The sequence below is a fragment of the Aquila chrysaetos genome, chromosome 7 (genome assembly GCF_900496995.4).
Source record: "Aquila chrysaetos chrysaetos chromosome 7, bAquChr1.4, whole genome shotgun sequence".
NCBI classification, from domain to species: Eukaryota; Metazoa; Chordata; class Aves; order Accipitriformes; family Accipitridae; genus Aquila; species Aquila chrysaetos.
In genome coordinates, this window is record NC_044010.1 from 37,368,325 (window position 1) to 37,386,640 (window position 18,316).

Genomic DNA, 18,316 nt, shown 5'->3' on the forward strand with positions numbered 1-18,316 from the left:
GAATGCACTGACTATTTTCCAATAGTCTGTGTGCCTTTGCTGACAACTTCAACAAATATACTGAATTTCAATCTGGATCATGGTATTTTATAATCTCACATTTTATAATCTCACATTCCAGGCAGTTACAGTTTGATTCTCCTGTCACTGCGAGCTATTTGTATTTTTAGCAGGCTGCTGAATAGTTCATGCTGTGTCAGATCATGCTGGTTTCTCTGTAGTAGTTGCATTATAAGCCTCCAAGGAAACATATTCTGTAAAACAGGTTTGGCTCAGACTGGATGTTAAATCAAGGTTATAAGAAAGCTTGCACTTTCTTTTCTTCATTTTCTTTCTTTCCTTTCCTCCCCTTCCTCCCTCTTCCTTTTTTCCTTCTCTTTCTTCCTTCCTTCTTTGCTCCATCCCTGCCTCCCTCCCATTCCTCCCTCCATCCATGTCTGGCATGTATCTGTTTTCAGTTGCCGTATATGGTGGGAATCTTCAGGAAAAAGAAAGCCTTGAGGTTGTTCTCACCTACCATCAAGCAAAGTTGCTGAAATGAACTTGTAGCCACAAGAAGCAGGATCAAAAGGTAAGTGATAAATAAAGGCAATGTCAATATACTGCTTTTGCAAGCAATCTCAGATACATTTCAGAAACCTTTAGAAAGTGGAGTACCTTTAAGTAGACTTGTAGTGTTTTTCTAATCACACCTCAATAAAGCACTACGGACTTGATACTTACAGTCAATTGCTTCATGTTTACTTTATAAAACAAACAGCAGCCATTGACTGGTATTCTTAATTGTATCCTTACTAAAATTTTAAGGGGCAAATAAAACACAAATCTAGAGATAACAAGCACGTTTCTATCAGGTAGGTTTGCACATGCATGCAGACCTATAGTAACTGCTCAATATAGAAGGGAAGCAGGCCTGGAGATTATGTCAATGCTTTCTTAAATCAGGAGATTAGTTAATAGTGGTGGTCTCCTGTATGGGTGCATATTCCCTGCCATCTCCGTGATGCTGTTTCCATGGTATTACTTTGGCGACAAGTCCTGGAGAGGTGGGGAGAGACCAGAGACGAGTGTCTGCTGGTACTATCGCACATAAACATGATTTACTTAATCTTCAAATGTCAAAAGAACATGTAGAAAAGTCAGGCTTGGCTGGCAATACCAGTTGTAGGTTGGACACTTGAAAGTTACTTCAGTAAATACAAGCTTTTTTGCCTTGTTTGCTCTTACTATCTCCCTGCCCTTTTCCCACCAAATGTTTCGCTCTCCAACCCAGCAATAAGTTGAATCATTTTTGTTCCTGTTCCAGGAAGCTCTAACAACAAATTTCAAACTTTAATAGAAAGCAAGCAATGGGGCAAAGGAAATACACCAGCTTGGAATTTTTTTCTTGAGAGCAAATTCGCAGAACAGTATTTGGATAACTTAACTTATAAGGACAGAACAGAAAATGGAAGATGACATTTTAACATGTTTAGTGACTGATCAAATTCTTAACATGAAAAAATCACTTTGGCTTTCTTTGAAATCCTTGCATTTAGGCTGGGCTTCACTACTGAGTGGAGAAAAAAATGAGAAAAAAGCAATAGATAGGTGGTTTTCCCCATCAAAAAAGGGACTGAAACATAGTCTTCATGTGGAAAGCAAACAAGGAAAAAAGTAGACTTTGCAGGGTTGAGTAACCCTTGCTAACAGTTACTGGCACTGTACTTGAATCTAAATGAGAACTGTACCTTGCATTGATCTGTGTATACAACCTCTGCAGTTACGCCACAAAGGAGGAAAAAAAAGTTATGCCATCTCTGTATTTGATCTAAAGACTCTAGCTTGTTTTGGGGAAAGGAGTGATACAATAGTACAGGTGGACCAAGTTAAAAAAAAGTCACACAGTGATTCCCGAAAACTTCCAGCCCTGCACCCACCTTTCGAGACCTCTCCATATAAATGACCTGCTGTTTCAAAATGGCAAAACCCCACAGCCCCCCGAAGGCAGTCACTTTCTGCTCCCTGGTGTTTGGTGCCCAGAGGGTGGCTGGACAGTGCAGGCATCCCATGGACGCACTGGGAGGTGGCACAAGCCCTTTTCTCACCTCCCTTCCTGGGCTGTGGGACAAGTGCCCTCCTGAGAAAGCCCACTGCTGCCTAACACAAGCCAGAGCTGCTCCAACCATTTCCTTGCATTTTCCTTTCTCACAGGTGCTTTCAGTTCCCAGATGCCAAAATTGCCCCACTGCTTTGTGGGTGAGGGTGCGTGTCCCTGAGGAGGGCACTGGGCATAAAGACTGAAGCTGGGAGCTAAGTTTTGGGGGAGCAATGCTCCCAAATGACCCTGCCAGATCCCCGCTTCTTCATACAGATGAAGCATGGTCTACCACCATGCTTCAGCCAGACTTTCCCACACAAGGGCTGAAGGGGTTGTTATCCCTCCGCCTTTGCAGGAGTTGAAGACAAGAATGAAAACTTTCAAAGGAGATTCCCAAGCCCCTGCTGTGTCTTACCTTTGAGTGTTGCAGCATGCATGATGCCAAGTAGGGATTTTTTATTTATCAGGGACCTTCAGCCCCTAACCCTGCATATAGAGCCAAACAATTTGAGGCACACAGCAGGGATGACAAGGGAATCCCCAAGTCACTGCAATTAATATGTCTTTGGTCTGTGCCTGAAAAACACTGCCCTACAGAAGTACTGTGTTTATAAAGGAGTGGAAGTGCAGGATCCTGATGCTCTGGGTGCCATGAGGGGTTGTACCCAGGCCAACACAGCACAGTGGTTGTGAAGTGGTACTGGGACTGCCCTACCCCTGCTACTGCAGCCCCAAAACCCATGCCTGTTTCACCAGCTTCTTCTGGCACCAACCACTTTTTTTTCTCTGCCCCTTTTTTAAGATGGCCCCTGCCCATTTAGAAACTGCTAATGAACAGTGGGATTTTGGTTCGCTTTTGGGACCCACCACCAGTTGGATGGCAGCTCTGGAGCATCAGAAGGACTTGGATGTGGTGAAGTGTGTTAGTGAGCACTAGAGCTTGTCTCTCCAGATGGTGCTCCTGCTAGTTCCTGTGCATCTGGGAGGGTGGTGGGTTATTGCTGCTGATGGAGTTCTACCAGTGGAAGATCTACAAATGAATTAGCTGTTGACTGGTGGGTTTAGTTCTTATTTTTAGATTTCTGGTCCTTTGTACACATCAGAATTACCAGACAGGTTTATCAGATCTTCTGGATCTTTATATTTTTTATTTGGTAGCATCATGTTGACTACAGACAATCTTTTCATTTAAGGCCATATAAATGAAGTTACTGCACAGCTCCTGGGAGGAGTTGTTTATTAACTACCTTATTAGCTCTCTGTCATAAATTAGATATATTTGTGCCTGCCAACAAAATTTACAAATTTTTTTGCTTCTTGTTCTCTTCTGTGATTCTCCTATGTCAGACAAGATGGTAAGGTACATAAACTAAATTTTATACAGTCTTCCAAACTTCAAAGCAGGTGGTGCATTGTCTACTGTACCATAGGTTGAATGGTTCGGGATCAGAGCGTGTCTCCCTGCACAGGAGGGTGCCAACAAACTCTCTTCTTCATGACAGGTGATAAATGATTTCAGCATTTTAGCAAGGTGGCTGCCTTCACCTGGAAAATCAGAGTTGGCAACAGTAATTAAAGAAACTGCTTATATAGAGACATCAATGCTTGAGTGTTACGAGAGCCTGAGACTGCTGTGTTGAACAAAGATGTTCTTCAATTCATTACAAACTGGATAGATAGAGCTGGCCTCTCAAGCTCTGTAGACTAGGCCATTGAAATAAATGGATTTGGCTTGCAACTACAGAGAATCTGAGTTGTAATTTTACTATTATAAAACTCCAGAAGAGACAATTTCTGTGTTCTGACAGCATCATTTTCTCCAGGAAAGTACAGCATAAGTGCAAACAAAATGTTCTGTGAAAATGTAACAATCTCAGAAAAAACCCACAACCCAAATCCCCAGACAAACATAATCAACAAACCATAATATTGCTTTTCTTTATCAGAAATAATAATTTTGAGAATTTCTGTTCTGAAGAAGCAAACCCATTTCATTTGGACTCAAATCATCATTTGATTCACTTAATTCAGTAAACTGTTGTGCCATGCTATAACATATCTTACTACATCAACCATAGAGCCCTAAGCATGACTGCGCTGCACCAGGCAGAGGTTCACCCAGCCAGGACCCCGTCTCCAACAGCGGCCAGCAGCGGACACTGGTGGTGAGGACCAGCCTTGGGAGTTGGACTGTTCCCGGGAGCAGCCTCGCGGTTCGGAGCCCTCCATAGCCAGGGCTGGTGTCCGTGCTGCCCTGCCGTGGTGGCAAAGCCCTCCCGCCCAAGGGCTCTGGCACTACGGTGTTTTCTGAGTGGGTTGTCGCCATGACTCTTCACTCCTGTGGGAGATCTGGAAGCTGCAATTCAGCCCTGGTGTCAACAGGGAAGAGATTTGGATAAAGAAAGGAGGATGGGTATTTCTCCTGCCACGTCATCTAACTGTGCTTTAAGCAGCTTTAGAAGACATAGTACCAAAAATGTAGACAAATGTCTTGTCTACACCATAGCTCCTAATCTTCCAGAGAGTTGAATGGGCTTGACCTACGTCCAGTGTGGCCCTCAGAAGGGTGAGTTTGCATGTCTATTTGCAGATGACGAACCCGGGGAAGGGCAGCTCAGGCGCGCACAGGGAGTGCAGCGGTGATAGCAGAAGCTGAGGTGCACTTATCACGTGCACAATTCACAGTGCCTTCATTGCACTGACAGTCTGCTCTGTGGCTGCTGCATCTATATCATCTTGTGTTGTACACAGTTCAGCATCACTAAAACGATCAGTCTTGCCGGTTATGAGTGCATCTCTCTTTCGATAACTAATTTTGAAGGACACCAGTTTTAAGCCAGAACAACAACAACAACAGAACAAAATGGCAACAATTCCTACAGACTGACCATCCCTTTTCTGTGTTGAACAACAGTACAATAAACTGCAAGTAACCTGTCCCCAAACTCCGGAGGTTTTTTAAGAAAGCCTAGAGCACAGCCATGATTCCTTCCCAAACTTACCATGAGAAATCAGCATCCTACAGTACTATGTTTTAAGCATTGAAACAGTACAACCGCACCATCCCATTCATTGGATTTATTAGATCAATAAGTATTGAAAACACCAAATTAGATACTAACACTGTATAACCGGAAGGGTAAATTTAGTGCTGATGTAAATTTAGGAGTCTCACTGATGGAATTAATGCAAGCCCTCGTAATTTGAAAACTAAGGCTACAGCCTTGCCACTTTACTTTCCAGGGTGGTCTTTTGAAATGGAAGGTGTGAGCTTAGCAGGATGAGGCACCCCAGTTCCAAAGCATCTCTTACAGTCATTGCAAATAGATGTTACAGGCTGGTAGAAGATTGCAACCCCAACATAATCTTACAGATGTTGTAGTACCCAGGGTCTCAGTGCAGCCAAGGGAACTGTGAAGGCACAGTCGAGGAGGGGGTGAAAAGCTTTTATAATCTGTGGACCAGTTCTGACTAAGCCAGTCCACAGTACAGAGCTGTTGGCAGTCACAGCCAAGTCTGTGCAGCTCAGAAACCAGGGAACCTGACAAAGACCTGTGTAATTCGTTTGTTCATTCATACATTTATTCGTTCATGCAGCGGCTGAGTTGTAAGTGACCGGCATAGCCCAGCAGGGAAGAAAGGCATCCCAAACAAGTTTCCTGTTTCTTTTCTACCAGCTTAAACAATAAACGTAACAAGGAGGACTCAACAACAGAGGAGTTAATGCCATATAGGCAATGTACTAATTAGTGGTGCTTGCTGAGCCTCTGAAGAGCCTTTCACTGTCAAATGAAAATGCTGGCTTTGCCTGAGATGTCTGCACCGGTGCTGTTAGGAAGCAGCAAACCCACCGGCTGTCCTGAGCTCTGGAGCTCAGCCCCAGCCTGCTGCAATGGGACAAACTGGGTAGGGGCTTCCAAGGATGGCTGGTTATGTTTCCAAACCCATATCTCAGGCTCTGACTTGTTCCCAAGAGGCTGTGCCCTTGTCAGCTATTCTTACATCAGGTACAATGTCTGTGGCAAAACGCAAATCTTTCCGCCTATTTTCCGAGGGTTTTCAATTAAGGTATCTGAGTCCCAGCCCCAAGGCCATGGGCTCACAGCAACACTGGTAAGTCCTATTTCCTTCTCTGTGAGGTTTGTCTTGGAGGCAGCCAGCTGGGGTGGCCCAGAAGAGAGCCAAGGAGTGGGCTAACACTTATGCAGCGTGGGCCAGCAGGAGACCACATCTGAGCTTGCTGCATCAGACTCTTCTAGTTAGCAACATGCCCAGACCCTTACTGCCCTTCTTCTGTCCTTCAAACTTCAATGATTTTATTTAGGACTCAAATTTTTCCCTTGAATGCTTACTAGGTAGTGGGAAAATGCAGTCCCTTCATCCTGGCCAGCAGCTTGAACTGTGGGGCGAGAGCCTGGGCAGACCCTTTGGCAATCACAGTCCATGCTCTAAAAGAAGGCATCCAGGTCTGCCTTTTCCTTTGCTCTTGGGGCTGTGGACAGGCACCTTGTACACAATGCACAAAATGCTGATCTCCAGGCAGGGGACTCGCTTATCCTCTGCTTGGAGGTGTCTGTGAGAAGTTTAGTTTTAAGCCTACTCTCACAACGGTGCAGGGTCAAGGATTCTTTAAAGGTTTCTTCCTCTTTCACAAAGTCTTTATTAAAATATACACATGTGAGTGCTGGCCAGAGCTGCCAATGAGCCTTGTCAGCTTGCTGGTGCTGTGGGTAGGTCACCCCATACAGGTCACCATCCCAAGGTTACTTTGCATCCTTTCTTTGTCTGTCGGGATAGATGTATCAGTAACGATTTCAGCCCTACTGGAATCTGCCTGCACCCTCGCTGTACTATTCCCCCTGCCAGGTATGCAATTTCTGTTGCATGGAGTTGGCAGTCGTTGTTAGCTTTGCTGCAGCCCTGAGAGGCTGAGCCATTTCCCTAGCTCAGATTTGTAGATTTTCTTCCCTTTAGACAACAAGATTGTGTATGGAGACCAGGAAGCTTTACGCAGCCAAAGGGTGGCTTTTCTTGAGAAACACTTGCAGTTTGCCTTGCCAGGCAGTGAGGCAAGGACATCTCTGAAACGAGGATGCTGAATGCACACTCTGTTTCAATACCGGCTCCTGCCCAAGAGCATTGCCTGGTGTGTCAGGTGTAGTGTGTGGCATCAACCATCTCCTAAAAGCCATTGCCCTCTGGGAAGAGAGGAAAACATGCTCTGTTCACGTACTGACTTCATTTTCCTTATTTGTTAAGAAAGCGGCATTTCCTCCTGTGGATGGATGCGGGGTCCCTCCACGGCTGAGTTTCCTCCTGGAGCACCGATTCCCAGAGCACTGCGTTTGCAGCCCTCGCCCTGGGCTGGGGGCGAGAGGCTCCAGCCGCCCCCCCCTGGAGCAGGGATGGGGAGGGTGAGGTGCTTTGTGCTCTGCGGTTTGCAGAGACCATCTCTGCTCCCTGGAGTCCCTCAGCCTTTTCCACAATTGTTTTGACTCCAGTGTGTTCACCCTGGGGGTGAGATCAAGGATGTGACATTTTAAAAATCCCTGACATTGTTATGAACTCTCTCTTTCATTTGCACATGCCTTTATCTCCTTCAGTGGGGAATAGCCCTTCTGAGCCCTTTCTTTTCTTACCTTATGCTGCCTGTAGCTTTTCTTTCAGTGCTTGTAACCCTGTCAGACACCTTATCAGCTTGTGCAGCTCTGTCCAGCTGAAAATTGATTATTGCCATTTGCCTGCGGGCTGATTGTCCTTTTATCTTGTGCCATAGCATTTTTCATGGCTCCTGTGAATAAGCCCCTTCCTTCTAATGGTGCTGTCACCATCCTCCTCACCCATGCTGTGCACCATAGGTTCATGTTGATTCTTTCTCAATGTAATCTCTTGCAATTCTTGCATCTTTTCCCAAATGCTGGGCGTAGCAGTGGCTTGTCAAGGCACGTGCATTGTATGTTGTCTTTCAGTGTCTCCCAGAGCAGTAGACTCAGCTTGCCATTCCATTTCAGGGCTCTTTTCAGAGTCTCTGCCCACCCTTACCTCAGCCTCAGTCTGCTCTGGTTGACATCCTTTGCGTGGCAAATCCCAATTCCTTTCTCCAGAATTAATTTTGCTTCCTGCAGTAGCCTCCAGACTCTGCCGCAGGCAGCAATTGCAAGAGAGGATCTTGCCAGGGTCCACTCCTGAAGCTCTTGAAGCTGTAGCTTTGGCTCTGCCATGTGAGGGCAAACTCTCCTTTTTGTACACTCTATTTGAAAACCTTTTGTTTTTCTTTTTAGCTTGTAGATGAAGTACAGGACTCGTATTTCTACAACAGTTTCTTTGCCCACCAGAACTGAAGATTATTTGGAAACACCAAGGAATGGCTCTTTCTCCTGCCTCTCCTGCCTTTTGCTGGCAACCTCTCTTACCCTTACTGTGCTTACTCGCAGTATACCACAGTTTTTATACCCTGTTCTGGTGTCCTCTCTATCATCTCGAGCATATTTCAGCTCTGTCAGGTCTTTTGCCACCTCTGGTCTTACACAAAGAATGTTTTCTTAGTTTGTTTTGCTCCCAAGGCTGTGTGCTGCTGTCCTTGCTACCCAAAAAGCCCCTCTGTTGTCTTGCTCATCACAGCCCAAGCTGGGGCCAAGGAGGACGGTGAACCCCTTGGCTTTCCGTGCCCTGCCACCCCTCCGTGCCCTGAGCATGCCCCTGCAGTCAGCAGGGCCCCAGGAACTTGACCAGCCGTGGAGCATGGCTGGCTTTTCTTATGGGGTCCTTGGTCGCGCTCAGCATCGGGCCTGCAGAGCATATCTCCTTGTAGAGAGGAATCCAAATCACTCTTTTCTAATGGTAGTAATGAGGCAGTGGTTTAAAGTGCTTTTGTCAAGTTCAAAGGTGCTTAAATTTATAACCGTATAAGTCTTTACTCTCTTTCTGTACCTGAAGTCTGCCTCTGATTTATACTTGCAATTTGAGGCATATTCTGTATCAGAAAGATGTTCTTGCTTTTATTTGGGGGAAAAAAAAAAAAGTCTTGAAAAATTGCATAAGATGCCAAAACTTAGCTCATATCAAAATCCATAACAAGATTATTTAATTCCTTATTCTAGGTTTATCATATGGTGGAATAATTAAGTTCATATGTTCATTTGGACTGAATAAACAGCAGTACTCTAAGGAAGTTCAGCGGGCTTCACCTCTGCTGTGGGGACCAGAAGGCAAAGCATCCAGCTGACAAGGGCCAGGCAGTGGTGGCACCAAATTTGCACCTGGTGCAAGGTCACAGGTTGCACCAAAAGCCACAGATCATTGCCGGGACTCATTAGGTGAGGATCCAGCCCCTGGACTGTCTCCTTCTACCGTCTGAATTGCAGGAAGCTGCCTTCTGCTATTTTGGCATCTGCCAGTATAGGTATATATTGCATTGAAGCGGGAGTCCGCAGTCAGCTGTGTCCAGACATGTCCTTGTGGCTCTGCTCCCACCAACTGCTGGGGCTCCAGGAGTTCATCTGAGTTCAGAGCGACTTGTGTGTGTGTGTAAAACTAGAGACCAGCGTGGATTTGGGTGCAATTAGAAAGCTGTCCACAGGGAGTGCCAAAAAGGACTTGTTTCTGGCCCTGTTCAGTAGGTGGGAGTTTTGACTGCAGACACTTATGAAGCCGGGATTTCAGTGAATTGGCCAAAATGACCATACGTCTGAAGAGCTACCTGCAAAGAGGTATTAAAAGGCACAGGTTTTGCAGCTGAGGGCGCAGTGTGAGCGTCCGACCATTCCACTGTAGTGACTTTTGTCCTAATAATAACTTAAATGGTTTCCTAAACATTAACTTGAACTTGCTCAAGGGAATGGCCTTTCTTTGCTTACAATAATTTCACATGAAGTACAGCATGCACATTGGAGGGTAACTGGAGTTAATGTCAATTATGAATCACCAATTTCCTGCTCTAAATAGCATTTCTTCTCAGCAACTTCACATACGGCAAGCTGCCCTGCAGTTTTAACCCAAATTGTTCAGCTGAGACTGACTTTCATTCAATGTTTCCTTTTTAAAGGTGAGGTTTTGCACAGGGAGTGGCCACACAAACCTGGGTGATAGACAAATTAATTTGCTTTAATTTTTCATAGTAAATAGCATAGAAAATGTCTCCTCCACTTTGCTTATTACATTTTTACTGCAAGAAAATCACATCAAGTAGGTATTGGCAGGAGACTGCAACAAAATAAGGTTGCCATTATTAGTATCTGTCTGTATCTTGCCAGGTCATTTTTGCTGCTCTAAGTGAATTTATGGGAAGGTTTTTGTCATTATGGCAATGTTGTGCAAATCACAGTCCTAACCCGATAGTATACTGAGGAAGGCAATGATGCCCTTCTCAATTAAGTGGAGGTACTCCTGCCACCTTAGTGTTTTCTCTCTCTTGTCCAAACCATCCTAGAAATGAAGCTACAGTTTGACCCTCAGTGATATGCAAGCTACAAGGAAGCCCTCGGGATCTGACTCTTGCTGAGGGAAGCTACTTTAAACCACATTTAGAAACATTAAACCCCAGTTTGTGCTCAGGCAAAACTGCCAGTTGTGCCACTGATCGCTGTTTAGGACTTTCTGACAAACTCTGACCTCTTGAGGAACACAGGAGACAGGCAACAGCAGAAATGTTATTGTTTGTGGTTTGGGGTGGTGGGGTAGAGAGACCAACTTTGGCACCCAAAGTGCACCATATGTCACCCACATGGGGAGGTGGATGTGCAAATAGTGGAGAAGCATGGGAGAAATTGCCAGAGACACCACATGTAAGCTGTATCCCAAACTCCACACTGGAAACCCCAAGGGCGTGATTGTAACTCCTTCTTACAAGAGATGGGGGTTAATAGAGCCTGTGTTTAGATGTGGGGGTTAATACAGCCTGTGTTTAGATGTGGTTTGGGGATCCTGTAGGACACCTCATAACTGTTCTTTGATACTCGGATAAGCATTTGACAGACTACAAATCTTCACAGAGAGACTCTTTCTACCTCTATCGGATGGAAGAAATACACTGCAAATTGCACATTGCACATCAAATGTCATTATCCCACACTGTTTGACACAAAACTTTCCCTGCAGCCTTGGCAAAAAAGCAAGATATTTAACATTGACCTATCTACAACTATAGATGTCTGGTATGTTATTTATCTACTGCATATGCTTATAAGATAATTTGAAACAACCTTAAAGGTGGAATTCATCTGCCCTAACCAAGGCATCCAACAGCTGGATGACTAAATCTGAACTAGTCATTCTTGGCTCCCTTTGTTATTAATAGAGATAAATGGATACTGTCAAAAGGCAATTCCACCTCATCCTATCATCAGCAAGTGAACAGCCCCTCAGGCAGTACCTATTTGTGGTTTCCACTGACAATAAGAGGAGCCTAGCTGGGACTGAGATATCTGACTTCAGGAAGGATGGCTACATCCCACAAGTGTCTGCAGAACAGTTGAACCATATTGCCAAGATTCAGAGAAACATGGTAGCTTTTCTCTTTCTCCGTTAGATACAAAGTAGTGGCAAAAGACACCAGAGAGGTGCAGCCAGTCACTCCAAAGGTGATGGGGACAGGGATCATGGTGGCCACAGTCTCTTCTAGGAGAAAGGGACTCTGCCTTCCAGCAGTCTGAAGGTAGAAGAAAGACATCTTTACTCTCTTGCTTATGATTGTCTCATAGGACTGAGTTGCCCTTTGCCTGTCTGCCCTGATGTTAGTCTCTCCCATTGGCTTTTCAACCAGCTGCCCAATTTCAAGCAATTTTAATAGCAAGGCAGACGTCTCAGAGAAAGCTAAGTTGCTAGACAATTTCTTGGACAGGTAAGGAGCTGTGGTGTTTAGGCAGGAGTGTTGCATCCTATTGCTGTACTGCAGAAGGAAACCGAAGCACTCACAGTTTGGCAGTCTGAGGAGGCGAGGAACCACAGCGTGCTGGATGATGAGCATGTACTTGCTAGCCAGTGAGGGCACGCTGCCCCTTGCTCAGCCAGCAGTCCCGTAGGGGCTTTAAAAGCAGTTGAAAATTTTGTGGGAGGGATCAAAGGGCAAGGTGCGGCACTGCACATCATCAAGAGATGTAGGGGTCAGGGAGATGAAGGTAACGTAGATGCGAAACCTGAGTGGGTAACCCTGAGGGGCATAGGCTTAAAAATGTGTAGGAATCCAGGTTTCTTCACTTGCCCCATACAAACTGTTCATCACGGCTCTGTGCTGAGTGCAGGGGAGCCCGAGTGTGACTAATGGCACCAGCGACTTTCATTAGGAGGGCAGAGCAGCGACTTCTTGCACTCGGATCACTCATGCTAACCTTCCCCCACCTGACTGCCACCCACCTCTCTCCCACAGACATGTTCAAGCCACTGTTTGTCCTTGGTATATTGTTTTTCTTGTCAGGCTCTTCAGCTTGTCTTTTTTAAGCACCGATATCCCAACGTCATTTGTGCCTTCTAGGCAGCACACTGCAGGGGAGCCCTACCTGACCGACTACTCCTTCTTGCTGAAGGAGCCAGGGGGTCACCAGCTTCGGGTCCTGCTGCAACCACATTTTCAAGTCAATCTAAAGTCCAAGTATAGTCCACAGGCAATACGTCTTTCTGACTTCTGTCATAAAATGAATAAGCATATAGTTCAGACCCAATTTTCAGTCTTTTCCATAGCAGCCTTATTCCCTAGATGAAGGGAGTCTTGCTGTAATAATGGCATATGTGTAAGGCACTGAATAGACATTTCCGTATACTGTGCCTTAACAACAAACGTTTGTGGGTACATACAAACATTGAAAGAAAAGGCCCATTTAGATTACAGAAGAATATATGTGTTTAGGTATTTAAATATCCTTGCAAAATGAACCTGAGGTAATGCGCAATGGGGAGAAAGAAGAAATGAAAAATATCGAGTGCCTAAACAGACTTTTGTGCCACCTGCTCTTACACTGATGTATGTGGGTGTGTAATTTTATTTATTGGGAATATTATTTACCTAATACTTATTTTGATTATTAAAATTATAGGAAATACTTCTTCCAAGAATTCTGGATACCTCTTATCTGCACAAAGTATATATTCCTTATGTAAGTATTGTGTTGCTTCTTACTGTAGACTATCATTACAATACTTTCAGTTCCTCCTACATTCCCAACTACGAAAAAAATACCGATAGCCAAGCTTCAAATATGAACCACCCTTTATCAATTCAGTAGTGGAACAAAGCATCGTCCTTCCCTGAACCACATTCCTATACATCATACTCCCTTTATCTGCTTGCAGCAATAATGGGTGTGTTTATGTCTGTGTGTGAGTATATACCTACACTTAAAAATTGTTCTTGCATGTGTACTCCATTCATTGTCTTCGCAGACACAACCAGCACAGATACCAAGTAGTGCCTGGTCTGGTAGTAAATTCAATGATATGGAGGTCTGTTATCCACTGTCTCAGAATTTAAAAATTCCCTGGGGAAGACTACAAAATGGCAGCACTGGAAAAATCCTTCAGATAAAAATGAAAAATTGATTTTGCTGCAGAAGTCTGAATGCATTTCACAACACGTGCATGACAGAGAGGTGAGACCCTGCTCCTTTGAGGAAGCAACATGGTGCTTGATGATGCCAACGGGGCAAACAATTTGGTCCCACTGAATTGCAAGTAATGGTAGTACAATGTTTTTCTGAGCACAAACATGAGTCTTGTAGGTCATGCAGTGGTGGAATAAGGAAGCCTGCAAATTAGGGTTGCAGATCTGCAATGCATTTCATGGGGGTGGAACTGGGGAGGCTGGTAGAACTCCATGCAGAGGTGGATCTCCATCTCTTCAAAATTACGGCCTGAGTCCTTGAGGAAGGGGTTTATCTCACCCAGTTTTATCTATTTAAATAAAAAGATACTTGGTCCAACTGAGTCAGCAGAATATCTTTGGTTGTTCACAGAGAGAAAAACTGTTATTGATGCCGACCTGAAACTGGCCTGAACTGAAAGTAATTTGGGATGGAAACTCTCCATGTGCTGTTGGGAGAGGCTAAACTTAGTTTTCAGGCAACTACTGTTAAGTGAGATAAACTTCCTCTGAAGGGAACTCAGATCAGAACTGATGGGAGCAGGATAACTTAGATCTTCTGGAAATCTTATCTAATATCTGGGGTCATCTCAGATGTCTAATCATCTTTGAAAACTGAGCTCTGAGCTCCTGTGCTTTCCGCTTTTATTTGTTTCTTTAAAATGACTGGTTTTATGGGTGGGATTAAGTCACAGTGGTTGAGAGAGGCTGAAGATTTATGAACAGCTATGAAAAAGTTATGGGCCATAGTGTTCTTGAGGAAGGGAAGGCTACCTTTGATGCTTCCACTTTTGTGCTTGTGATCATGTGTGAGTTCATTCAGACAGCACAAATGAGACCATTGGTTTATAAGTCACCAGCCTGTGAGGTCAATTAACTGCCAATTAACTTCCACTTATTGCCAAACATGGCCTTGAAGCTGAAGATAAAAAATTGAAAGCCACTTTTAATTTTTTGAAAAATGTTTAGTCCAATATCTGCAGATTTTCCTGTATTAGGAATTTGTAGCTGTGGTAGCAAACTGCTGAGCACTACTTCTCAAAAATACCACTGTTTGAGGTATTATTGATAATTGTTGAGTATTTAAAGTATGCTTAGCACCCAACAAACAATTAATACAGATATTGTCACCTGTAGATGATGCAAAGATAATAAACCTGAGCTGTACCAGTAAAAAACTTCAGCATTATTTTCAGTAAGGACTGTGAGTAGGGTATCTACTGTCTCCTGGAGGATTTCATCCAGGAGCTACTTAGCCAGGCCTTTATCTTGCACATGGCAGGTCCTTAATGCAAGCAACTGGATTATGTGAGCCACTTTCTCACCCATGGAAAAAGAGACACAACCCAGCAGCATAATGACCAAAGGGCCAGTAGGCTTGATTTTAAAAGAGGGTGTTGGCTAAATTAAAAAAGATTGCTATGTGTAGTCTGTCTGTTTAAGGTAAGTGTAATGCCAGAGCATCAGTGACATTTCATCCTGCAGCTGCAGTGAGGCAAAGATGCTGGTGAGCTCTGCCGTCATCCATCCTGGGTGACCGCGGTGGCATCTGCGAGGGAGGCAGAGAGCTGATATGCATATGGTTGGTGAGAGAAACCCGGGGCTGACTCAAGAGGCAAAACAATGTAAACACTGAGTATGAGAGAAAAAATGTGCAGCAAAACTCACATCCTGAGAATCTCGGTCCTAAATGGATCATTTGTTTATCCCACCAGCCAAACCTGGCTCTACAGCAAAGCAAGCCAAAGAATGTCTCCTTTATTGTTTCCATGATGCTTACTCATCTACAAGCCATTCCCCTTTTAGATTATTCTATTTTTAAGGCATAATTTCCATCTGTTCTTTGATCTTATACCACATAAGACATTTAGCTAATAACTTCATCCATCAAATACCAACTTTCCTTTAGAGTTCAAACACAATTGACACAGGACCCCGTCCATCTGCTGGCCAGTGCCTCTGAACAGATCCAGCTTGTGAATGGCCAGCTATGTCGCCTATTTTTTAATTAACCGGCTAAGGTCTGTGCTTCCCGTAACGCCGCAGGACGACTAGGGGGCACTCCAAAGGGAAGTGAAATGCGCTCCTCCGTGGAAGCAGGGAAGAGGGTTTGGTGCTTTCTAAGTGGGGTTTTCCAGTGGATGGAGTCTGCCTTCAGCCTCTCAGGGAATGAATTTTTTTGCATAAACCCACAATTATTATATAAAAGGTTTGAAGGATAACTGATTTCAAACTTGGCATTCTTCAGAGGAAGGTGGGTAAAGCAGAAAGACAATGTTTGCTTCTGTGAGCAAACTTCTGAGTTTATTTGCAAGAAATTCGGGGCAGGTTATCTGAAGCATTGAAATTGCAGATTTGCAGACAAGTATTTATACAGAAAATGCTTGTCTGCTTACCCAACTGGAGAGCCAGGGAATGTCAGATGATTTAGGTGACCAATTGTAGTGAAGCAGCGCAGCTTGAATTAAGGATATCTGAGATAATCACAGTTTAAAAAATTCTAAGAAAAATCTGTCAGAAAGGAGATTAATGAGTAATCCAGGGAAAAGGTAGTTTTTATATGGATATTTTCCAAGTGCAAACCGATACCAAATTTTTAAAATCGTTACTTTGAGATTCCTCACTCACAGAGGTCTGTTACCTTGCTTCTCAGTGGTTTGCTTTATCTTGCACACAGTGCATTTGTTGAGGAAGGAATTTGATTCAGGATTTGTATTCCACTGGCTTACATATGCCACAGTGTACATATCTCCAGATCCGAAACAATAACAACAACAAAAAAGGAGCCTACATTTCCTTCTATTTCCTGGCTTGCCAATAATAATAAGTCCCTGCAGAGAGGAGCTTGGCTGGTGGTGTTTTGTGATTTCTCAGATAACAAGAGCTTCACATTTCTGTGGAATTCCCATTTGCCAGTGAGCTGCTGCTGCCGCTGCCCTGATTGATATATGACTGCAATGGCACTTTTCCATTTGACATTCCCTCTCTCTCTCTCTCTCCCCCTCTCCCTCTCTCTCTTAAACAACAGCCCTAACTTTTGTGTGTTGCAAATATAAAAGGCAAGCCATGTGACAGAGGGACAGAAGAACAAAAGCATTTGGAAGTAACAGGACCTCTTTTAAGCTCTCTGAAGAGTTTGAGGGAAGGAAGGAGCAGTGCGTTTTCCAAAGGTAAGCACACAAATAAGAGATTCCTCCAGATTTTGAGTATTACATGGACTTAAACTGAGCGCTTAATCTCTTTATCTGACAAACACATCTTCTCCTTGTACCATTTTTTAAATTGAAATGTGTTCATGTGGAATTGAAACAGTTCTAGTACCTGTGTCTCCTTCTTATCCTTCGATCTTTAACTATATCTCCTGTCTGAAGGATGCCTGTACGCAGTCAAACAGGTAGCCCCGTGTACTTCTGAGCAACTTGGTTAAACATCTATTCTTGTGGGCATGCCGAGCTCATGCAGCTCTGCGCTCGTCCTAGCTGTACGGCTTTGGAGTGAATGGACGTGCTGGACTCTGCCCCGAATTCGTCGAGAGACTGCCGGTATCGCCAGCACCCTCTTTGTCCCATTACAATAGGGCTCTATGAGCACAGGCAAGCCTGCTAGTTTAAAGATGGACTGTTTACTTTTATCACTACTTATGCACGCTGTTCTCTTGCCAGTCTTCTGCCGGAGTGCTCAGAATAATTTGAAACAACAGGCAATATTTATTTCTAGCTTTGTGTGTCATGCTTCGCAGGAGCACTCTTAATTTGCACATTATTATTTATCCAAACTTCTGGGAAGCTTTACTATGGACTGGACAGCACTGGTTATGGATTAGGACAGATTTAACATACACTCTTGATTGGCTGAAACCTGTGAGAAAAGCCACGATGTTTGCCTTTGCTGTAACGCCGAGGGGTATATTTAGTAGGTAGCTGACCCCGTCAGCGCAACACGTAATGCAGCGTGGCTGTGCAGTCAGTAGCTGACACGGGAGGATGCTGCAGGACCCCAGACTGCCCGCTGAAGGAGGGAGGGAGGCTCTCCTCGTTCGCTGGCAGATCATTTCACTGTGTATCAGCGTCAGAGGCACGAGCATGACTGTTCTCTGTGTCTTTGGGACAAAAGAAGAGTTTCACTGTTATGAGCCCGGTGATAAAGTGTCAGTGTAGCGTGACTGCGAGGCACGGGAACGGACGCTGCCCCCAGCGAGCCCGGCTGAGGAAGAAAGCCCCGTCTCCCTGCTAGGATTCAGGTGAGTGAATTCATCCTATAAAAGTTCAAATGAATGGGTCCAGCAGCAAAAACAGGGTAAAAAGATGAACCATGTGAAGAGCAATGTCAGTACTACGTTTGCTAACCCTGTAGTGTCAGTAAAGCAGGCTCACATAGAGTGTGTGTTGCGGGGGTAATTTTCTTGTGGCAAATCTGAATTTGCAAGACGGTGTGTGTGAACTGACTCTTGTGGGACTGTCAGGCAGATTTCTTATCTTACTCCTTAAGTTCATTTAAATTTCTCCCATAGCCTCCCCCATAACACACCTTACCTGTTTCTGCCTGGGACAGATGGCATGATGAGGAACTTATTAAGGTTTCTGCAGCTCTTTAAAGATGAAAAAATGTTTCCTGTATGCTAAATGTTACTAACAGTCCCTAAAGCTTTGTAACTGTCCCAGTGGCTG

The 18,316-nt window shown here is 44.4% G+C and overlaps 1 protein-coding gene across 3 annotated transcripts in view; it reads left to right on the forward strand.

The window, feature by feature from the left end:
* Positions 1-458: 458 nt before the first annotated feature.
* The window catches only part of LOC115344067 (norrin cystine knot growth factor NDP), a 37,039-nt gene continuing 19,181 nt past the window's right edge, over positions 459-18,316 (forward strand). Inside the window, exons 1-2 of one of the 3 annotated variants that reach the window (XM_030020883.1) lie at positions 459-571; positions 16,678-16,819. The gene's annotated coding sequence lies outside the window, so the exon portion shown is untranslated. Of the gene's footprint in view, positions 572-16,536; positions 16,820-17,321; positions 17,890-18,316 lie in introns of those variants that run through there. The other 2 variants (XM_030020882.2, XM_030020881.2) reach the window with 2 other exon arrangements.